The following is a 10,019-nucleotide window of genomic DNA, read 5'->3' on the forward strand; positions in this document are numbered from 1 at the left end:
CTTGTTGGTGATAAAGATGAAGAACAAAAAGTGTGATTGGTGTTTTTTTTTCTATATATTTTTGGGATTCGCATCTTTGATTTGGTGTTAGTTTTATTTAATTTTGGATTCAGAAAACTAAAGCATTTGTTATGAACTTATGAGTTATAATATTTGGATTCAACAACTAAAGTATTGTTTATTTTAAAAATGTTTGGAGTCTAACAAAAGCAAATAAACTAGTGTTTTGATCCAACTAAAATCTTCAACTAACAAGGGTATTGCCTTATCCAGTTCAATCTTCGACTAAACTCACTTACTGATGCGTCATGAAACTGATATAAAGCGTCCTGAATCATGTCTTGAAGCGTTCAGGAACCATATGTCTGTTTGTAATTCTATGTCCCGCGAACTGATCCGCAAAGGCCTACATGTTTTGCGGTACGGGTTTGGTCAGCCATTTTGAGGACCGCAGTCCGCGCGGGCATGACCCGCTCGAAGACGAGTCCGCTGCGGTACAGGACGAGACGGGACGGATCAACCTGTTTGACATTCCTATGGAGAAGAAGAATATATGTTATTTGAAAACATACATATAATTAAAGTGTTAAGAAAAAAACATATAATCAAAGTGGAAAAGTTCTCTTTTAATTCAGAAATATTTTAAGTGATAGTGTAAAATAAATAATGTTCATATTAGTTTGAACTTATTTAATATCAAAAATTGCTCGGAAAACTTACTTTAGATTATAACACTTACTTGCAGCAGTCTGTGTTAAAATGAAAATGAGTACTATATTTTATAGCATTCATTCGCTAAGTGAGCACTTCATCATAACCGTAAATTATTTATCTATAATAAAGGTGAAAAGAAGAGCGTCACAAAAAAAAAAGGTGAAAAGAAATGAGTAAGTGTGTGGGAGCACTCGATAACTATATAATAATGAAAGCATTACAGAAAAAGCTTATGCTTGGAATATAGCTTACGGTGTTATTGGTTTATATATTTTGATTGATTTAGAAATCCATATAATATTTATAAATCCAAGTAAAATATGTAAATCCGGAAATTTTTCTTCGGATTTGACTCTTTGTATTTTTAACTAAAAAATTCAAACAAATTCATTCAAATTCATTATTAAATCAAATATATTAGTAAATCCGTACGATTGAATAACACTTGATTTGATATAGAATTTATGAATTATTAAACCAATAACATATGATTTTAATACAGATTTGAAAATCATAGAACCAATAACACTCGATTTAGTTCGGATTTTCAAATCCATTAAAATAAAACAACCAATAACCCCTACAGCTTTGGACCTCGGGGTCTCTCACTTCACAATGGTGGTGTGGTGGTGGATTTCTCTCTTTCCCTTTTATTTTTGCTTTATCATTTTGCTGACCGACTGTACATCCCTTCGAAATCAAGATTTTTCAAATGTACTATGTATTCTCCATTACGCTTATTTTCCTCATCTTCTGAATATGTTAATGTATGTTCAAAGATTCAAATAAAAATGTGGGAACGATAGAAAGGGCATAACAAACAGAGAAACCTCAAACATTTTGATCTACTTTATGAACCAAAAACAACCTTCAACATTTTGATTACAATGAAACCCCCCAAGTGTGAAAAATTCCTTGAACTGAGCTCAGCTGGCATGATAAACTCATAATAAAACAAAACCTTTCTTTAGAAGAAGATGGAACTTTTATATATATGAAAACTGAAGAAGGAATAAAGAAATATTGTTCCATTTTGTCGTCGTCAGTCAAACTCCTGAGAGGGACACTGTATGAGCTCTACTATCTTCACCACTTCTTCCATATACCAACCCTAGTTTTAGCACTGGTATTGCCTCCTCCGCCGGAAAGTTCACTCTCAGCCTACCGTCAACGCATTCCTCCACTCTCCCTTTCTCTAACCCCTCTCTCACCGTCTCACACAGCACCATCACGTCGTCCTCCGCATACTCCACCGGCCTCTTCCACCTCCAGCACCAAGATCCCAAACCCGTACACATCGCACTTCTCTGTTATCTTGACCGTCCGGCATGCAAACTCCAGGGCTGTGTACCCCATGCGGCTGCGTCTATGAGCACGTTTGTTGCTTTCAGATTGTAGTGAGCGATGTTACTCCTGTGCAGATAAGCAAGACCTGCAGAGATTCACGCCAAGTCAAGCAAACGCACTCGTCCCCGTGGAGATGTCTGTATAAGCTTCCCCTGAGACAAACTCATAGATCAGGAGATGCAGAGATTGCGTCCAGTAGTACCCTTTGATCTCAACGATATTCTTATGCATCAGCTTGCCGAGTTTTCTCATCTCTCTCTCGAACTCCTCTTGCGACTTGATCAGACCCGAGTCAGTCAGTTTCTTGACTGCTACAGGACGCCCATCCTGGAGACTCGTCTTGTAGACCACTCCGATCCCACCACGACCCAGTTCGCAGAAACACCTATTTATAAGCACCAATCTGTTACAGGGAAATGAGGAAGAGATTAATAAAGACAGGAGGCATTCGTAGATTGGAGGAAGGGAAGGAAGACGTTGAGCGCATAACAGAAACGAGTAGCCAATCACGGAATGACACGTGTTTTAAAGTGACTGGCTGAATTCGTTCGAGTCGTTGCGAATAAAGCAGAGTCGTCTTGAGTTTGTTACTTTTTATCCAGAAATTGATATTGTAATCTCCTCTGAACTTCGATATATTCTGTAATTCAATTTAGTTCATCTCTGGGAAAGATCGTTCTTATTCGGGATCTTTTGCAAGTGAACTTCGATTTGGTGTTTTCACGAACGGCGAATCGAGTCAAGGAGTCAAGCGAGTCAAGCGAGTTAACACAATCGTGAAGAATCCGAAGGTTTGTGATGTAATGAGAAGTAGTGGGCCGACTTTACTGAGATTAAATGTTAAGTTTATGACTTCAACATAAATCGTGGTGAATCCGTTACTCAGTTTTGATGTACCGCCAAGAAGATGAAATTAGGGTTAACAGGATGTCGGCATTGAAGACAAAGAAGCGTGGTCAAGCCTGGCTCTGGGCCATTCCGAAAGCCCAAATGAAAAACATTATACATTAGCAAAGCCGCGCTGACGTGTCCGAATGCAGCGTTCTTATTAGTCGATTTTCCTATCCTACGTGGATGACCTAAATCAGGCTCATATCCACTTTTATTAGTAATGGGTACTGCAAAGAGAATAATGTTTTTAATCTACATCACGAGAAGTTTTTTTTTTTTTTTTGCCATCCACCACGAGAAGTTATATTATATTCGTCCTCATCTTTTCAACAAAATAAAGCAACTCATAAAATAATATAATCTAACAATATTATTCATAAGTCATAACAGTTTAACTCATTTTAAACACACACAAAATAAAGTTTTATTGACCAACTTAAGATAGTTTTACGACTTTCGTATCAATACTATTAAAACAGAATCAATATTTATCTACTTGCAAGTAGTCTAGATTGGACAAATACATTTATTTAAATAACTTATCCTATCGATTCTTTTTACATCTAACCTATACTTGTACATATTATTTTAACTACATTAAAAGTAGTCGATATATTATAAGCTTAATGTCGTTCTTAATAGATTTAAAACATCAATTCTATTTAAAATCATATAAACTAGTTTAACAATACTCAACTAGGATAAGACCTGCGCCCTGCGCAGGGTGAGTTTATTTCTATATATTATCGATAATTTTTTTTTATATATTTGATAATTTTATTTATATATATACAATATTTTTTGTTGTTATTATATAATTTATTTCCAATGGATCAGATCAATTTTTATTAAAAATGATGGAACAAAACTATAATTAAAACATCATGGGTTGATCGGATTGGACATTAAACAAATTATGACATAAAAACCTTATTTTTTCTATCGAACACATTCTTGAAAAAAGTGAACAGTATTGTTTTCACAGTTGAATTATTTTAACTTTTATCTTCCATATGGTTTTGAAAGCTTTCAAATCAACCATCGAATTGATACATGTCATTTTAATGTTTTTAGTCGTATACTTAAGGAAAACTTACATTATTGTAATTTAAAGTCGTTTAAAAAAATTCAAAATATAACATATAAGAAAAAATCTAACATATAAGAAAAATATAACATATAAGGTGTCTTCATTTTTGTATTTAAAAGTCGTTTTTTTTTTATTATATGGTTAATGTGATTGTTTAATTTTTTTAATAATATAAATTTAAACAAAAATGAAGAAAGATGCTAAAATTGTTATCAAATCTTTATTATTCATAATCATTAATTGCCATATATATGTAAATCATATTAGGTAATTTCGTAGCTTTTATTTAAGGAAAGAATACACACTTCTTATATTTTAGGTTAATATAATGTTCTCTAGTGTTATATAATTATGGAATAATGTGACACCGTTAGATTAAACTATACTTTATATTAGATGCTTTAGAATTCTTTGAAATGGAATTTAGAAGACATTTAGAGTGTCACCTAAGATTTGGGGTTTTTTTTAATTAATACAAAATTAAGGTTTTAATTTTTCAAATGCTTCCCAATTAATATATAGGAGATTTCTTCCTAACCTTCACGCACTTTCATGAAACCTGCACATTGTACATCGATACAAATGAAGAAAGGTATTAATGATCATATCTTATAAATATCACTATAGCTATTACAATCGTATTATCTAATCAAATAAACTTCATGCGTCTTAGCTAGACTACTATATCTATAAGCCATTCATTGGAATGGAGCTTGAACTCCGAACAAAATATCATGAATCATAGAAGATTAGACAATATTAAACCACTAGAACTATCATCGATCAAATTGAACGCGAGTATGGTCTATGTTTCTAAGCTTCGTCACTTTCTTGAAGACTGCACATTTAAACTTTGATTTCTGAACATTGTATATTAACCATACAAGATTACAATCTTCAATTTCAAGTTTTAGCTTTGTATCCATGTCACACATGATCAAATTCTATTACATTACAAGTGATCCCGTATTATTCTAATTAAGTTCAAATTCAATGTTTCTTCCTAGCTTATACGAACTCCTTGAGGTTCAAATATAAGATTCAAAATTTCTTATGGATCATTAACATAATATGATATTTGAAGGATCATTATTGATGCATTCTACCAAATATCTGTCAATAATATATTGAATACATGAAATTAGTTAACTGTTATACTGATTTGTACAGCCAAACTTGAATTTGATTTGATACAATTTTAAAATCTGAAGCAGTATCCATTTTTTTTTTATTTTTTCCCAAATATACTTGCAATAAATGCCCAAAATAAAAATTGGTTTAACCGTATATATTTTAGCAGTTATAACAGATTGACAAACTAATTCCTAAATTTATTTCTAAATCCATCAATAGAATATTAGTAGATTTTTGTTGATTATAAAATCTATTTAGATTTTTTCCTCTCGGATATTCCCAAATATTTCGATTTAACTACCTTTCTTATTATTTCTACTTATAACTAATTTAATTATTATTAAATATATACCCTAGCCTAAAATTAAGGAACTAAATAACTAATCTATTAAATATATATATATATATATAGAATTAAATTTATATATAATTTATATTAACAGATAATTGGATATACATATATATATATTTGATCAAATAAATCTTAATAGTTAGATATTTTTAATATTTAATGATAAGATGGAACATTTTATTATTGATATATTTAAAATATAGTTTTACGGGTTATTACAACAAACATATAAAATATTTATTAAAATATAAAACTAATTGAACAAAACATACATTTAAAGTTACGCTTGGGCGTTTAGGTAATACGGGTTAGATATTTTGAATTTCGGTTCTAATTTATATCACATTCAGTTAAGTTTGTAAGTACAAATTGGGTTCGGATATCACATCGGTTTTGGTTCTAATTTGTATCACATCCTAAAAACATAAAGTAACCATATATTGTTCGGATTCAGGTTATATTTTTCGGTCCGGATGTATTTAAAGTTAAATCCAAAATTTTAAAACAAAACAAAAGAAATAAATACATGTTTATATAAAATTGGGTATTTAAGGTACTTATTTAAAATTTAAATACTTCTATTTTTGTTATCATTTCAAAATAAATATATAATTGTATTTGAAGTGCATATTTATGTTTCACATATTTATATTTGGACATTCAGATCAATTATCAGTTATTTTCGGTTTCTTCGTTCGGGTTCGGCTAAGGATACTTTAGGTTAGAATATATTTTGTACCACCCTACAAGATTCATTCTGGTATTTCTTACATTTCAGATCGGGTAGAGACGTTTTTTTGGTTAGAGTTTGGTTCGGACTTCGGGTTACGGATTTTATGCACATGCCTACTTTAAATAAAGAGAAAATGAGTTATATTGAGTTTTCACCAAAAAATTATCCCGCGCTTTGAAAGCGCGGGACAACATCTAGTGTACAATTAATTATGAATCTTTATTATAACCACAAAATACAAGATGTTACACTTCGAAAATCAATTATAGATATAACTAAGAACTCCAAAATCAGTTTTTTTTAAAAAAAAATATATATTTATTTTCCCTTGAATTATAGGTAAGAAACAACTGTATATATGATATTCAAATCAAACCAAAAAACATTAAATACAGTATTCGAACAAACAACTGAAAAATCTTAACCTTTCCTATTTCATAGGTTTCAACACAACATACAATAAACAAAATATTCTAGAGAAAATTTTACTTTTACACTTTGTTTGATACCATAATTCAACTTTACCATCAATCTAGAAACATTTTCATAAATACCTAAATCATTAATGGCCATATGACTAATCTAACCTTTTTAATCTATCTCTGATTTTCCCAATCTTAAAATCTTGTTGTCGTCTTCTTCGTCAAGCTTCGGTGCCATCTTCATCGAGCCTCTTTGTCACCGTATTCAAGAGGCGATTGAACAAGTCATATATATAGGTAGCTGCACATCTCAGAAATGAGTGCATCCCTCTGATGTTCAATCGGCGACATTGCTGCTCCTTCCTCCTGAATAGTGTTCTCTATCCTCTTATCTCTCAGCTCCGGTGAATCCTCCCTCCAGCTCCCGCCGATGACGCGTCTTCAGATCCCGATGGTGTTCTTCCTGCTTTCTTCCTCTGCACCGACGACTCAGACAACTTAGCTCAACCATGGCGTTCACCTAAGTTTGAAGTATCCCTCAGTTGCACGTGGTATTTCTCTTGGGTTGATGTCTCCAGACCCTCCCGAACCACCAGATCCACCGGATTTGGGATCTGTCATGGTGGAATCAAATCTTGTGACAGTCTCCTTTGAGTATGATCTTTCATGTATGGCCTTGATTTGCTTTAGGTTACGATGGGGATGGACTTGAGGGTTGTTCTGGCAGAGGAGTGGTGGGAAGAACGAGGGAGAGATTCTAGCCTCGACGGTGAATGTGACCTAGGCCTTATGGTTACGGATTTTATCGAGACGGGAGGTGGTGGAAGCGGTGGTGGTGGTGGTGATTCGTGGTGTAGTAGCGATAGCGATTCTGAATTTCTGGATCCTTCTTACCTTTCCGATCAGATTCAGGTACCTTAGGGCGATTTGGTTGATTTTATTGGTGTTAGTATACGAATTGGGATCGTTTAGTTGATGAGGTTTCTTATGATCATGTTGAAGGGTAGAGGATAGCGATGGAAATAGTAGACTGGATAATATTTTTTAGTGCATGGACATATGGTTTAGTATGATGCCTTTAGCTTGCTATAGATTGTTGGTTCTTGATTATTGAAGGAAACATCCAAGTATATGCCTTATGCTGCTGCTTATAATGTTCTCCTTGCCATTTCGGAATAAAAGTACAGCAATGAACATCTTTGATTTTGTTTGAATGGTATCTGTACATAGTTGCTAATCACATTCCAATGGATAGCACTTGCCTAGAGAATTGTTGCCAGTGTGCTCTCTTCTGCTGCTTATAATGTTCTTGCAACTCCACACCCCTTTGTGGCTGAGGATTTCCTCACAATTTCAAGGCTCATCAAAATGGTGTATGATCACCTTTGTAGCCAAGTTTCTTGCTGCTCTTTATGCCTTTATTACGACAGCATGTTCGGGTAGCAGTTCACCGAGTGTCTCCTATGATTCCCGTGGCTTCATCTCACCAATTAGCACTTATGATGTTTCAATTTTAAGTTTCTTAAGTGTTTTGTTTGCCTTTATCTGTGTTTATGTTATCTGCTTAGCCTTTGATACAACAGTTTCCTTCGTCATTTTGGTTGTGTTATAATGTTTGGTAAACAATGTCTCCATTGATGGAGCTTGAGTTTTATTTATAAAATTTGGTTTGATCAAAAAGAGAACGAGTATATCTGGAAAGCTTTCTAAATTTCTTATTAAAGTATAATTCATTTATAAGAGTTTATAAAAACAGTCTATAAGGATATGTATAAAAAACTTGAACTTAGTTTTCTACAAGGCTTTATAAGGATTATATAAATAATTTATAAATGTTTATAAATCATTTATGAAGATTTATAAATCTTTATAAATACGTATAAAATATTTATAAGGGTTTATAAAGAATATATATATATATATATATATATATATAAACTATTTATAAAGGTTTATAAATCAGTTATAAGAATATTTAAAAATATTTATAAGGTTTTATAAAATATTTATAAAGATTTGTAGAAAACTTTTGTCTAAATTATTAACTAGTTTTTAAGGGGTTATAATTCATTTATGAGAATATATTAAAACTTTTTATAAGGGTCTATAAATCATTTATAAGAATATTTAAAATTGTTGGAAAAAAAAGAATATTTAAAATTATTTATAAGCGTTTATAAAATCAGTTACAAGGATTTGAAGAATTTCGAAAGGTAATTCATATATGAAGGATCTTAAAACATTTTATAAAGGCTTATTGAAGGCTCTTAAAATATTTAAAATTGTTGGAAAAAAAAGAATATTTAAAATTATTTATAAGCGTTTATAAAATCAGTTACAAGGATTTGAAGAATTTCGAAAGGTAATTCATATATGAAGGATCTTAAAACATTTTATAAAGGCTTATTGAAGGCTCTTAAAATATTTAAAATTGTTGGTTCTTGATTATTGATGGAAACATCCAAGTATATGCCTTATGCTGCTGCTTATAATGTTCTCCTTGCCATTTCGGAATAAAAGTACAGCAAAGAACATCATTGATTTTGTTTGAATGGTATCTGTACATAGTTGCTAATCACATTCCAATAGATATCACTTGCCTAGAGAATTGTTGCCAGTGTGCTCTCTTCTGCTGCTTATAATGTTCTTGCAACTCCAAACCATAACCCTAAATTTGACCCAACACCCCACATTTGATTCTTCTTCGCCTTCATTATTATAAGAGTTTATAAAACAATTTATGAACCATTTATAAATTTTATAAGAGCTTATAAAACCTTGTATCAACCATCTATAAAATTTATAAAACACATACAAATGTTTATATAACTATTTATTAAGGTTTATAAAACTATTTAAAAGGGTTTATAAAACTATTTACAAGAACTTATACACTACAAGAAAACAGCGACATACTGACGGAAAAAATCGTCGGTATGTCGTCGGAATAACGTTATTCCGACGACATACCGACAAAACAAGTCCTCGAAAATAACTCCTCGGAAATTCCATTTTCCTCGGAAATCCCTCGGAATTTTCTGACGGAATTCCGAGGAAACAAATTTCCGAGGAAACTCCGAGGACTACCAGTTCGTCGGAAATCTCCTCGGAATATACCGAGGGAGAACGTCCTCGGAATTTACCTCGGAAGTTCCGACGAAATGTTCCTCGGAATTTTCATCTGAAAATTCCGAGGAAATGAAACCTCGGAAAATTCCGAGGAACAAGAGTCCCTCGGTATATTCTGAGGGTTTATTTCCTCGGAATGTGAACCCTCGGAAAATTCTGAGGAACTTGTCCCTCGGTATATTCCGAGGGTTCATTTCCTCGGAATTT

Source organism: Brassica oleracea, chromosome C5 (genome assembly GCF_000695525.1).
Source record: "Brassica oleracea var. oleracea cultivar TO1000 chromosome C5, BOL, whole genome shotgun sequence".
Taxonomy (NCBI): domain Eukaryota; kingdom Viridiplantae; phylum Streptophyta; class Magnoliopsida; order Brassicales; family Brassicaceae; genus Brassica; species Brassica oleracea.